Source organism: Penaeus monodon, chromosome 33 (assembly GCF_015228065.2).
Source record: "Penaeus monodon isolate SGIC_2016 chromosome 33, NSTDA_Pmon_1, whole genome shotgun sequence".
NCBI classification, from domain to species: Eukaryota; Metazoa; Arthropoda; class Malacostraca; order Decapoda; family Penaeidae; genus Penaeus; species Penaeus monodon.
The window spans coordinates 7,499,012-7,499,245 of record NC_051418.1 but is presented as its reverse complement, the minus strand read 5'-3'; the positions used below and the strand labels follow the sequence as shown (position 1 = coordinate 7,499,245).

General features: G+C 45.3%; 1 protein-coding gene across 1 annotated transcript in view; it reads left to right on the top strand.

Annotated features, from left to right (window-relative positions):
* LOC119593971 (AP-1 complex subunit mu-1-like) overlaps positions 1-234 on the top strand; it is a gene marked incomplete in the record, with an annotated part of 8,551 nt that overhangs the window by 513 nt on the left and 7,804 nt on the right.

The following is a 234-nucleotide window of genomic DNA, read 5'->3' as shown; positions in this document are numbered from 1 at the left end:
CCTCTAGCACACATATAAGTGGGACTGTTGTTGTGGAACCCCCCAAATCCCCTTCTTGGCCTCAGTAGCATGAAAAGTACTAGGGGAATTGTGGGGTAAAGCAACAATATTATGGCAACATAATGAAGGCAGTACCTCACTATACCTCTGAATACAGGGGACTGTGACCCCCCACCCCCACATGAGGAGCTTTTTTTTCAACTTCACCAGTTAGTGATTCATTTTGATTGGAAG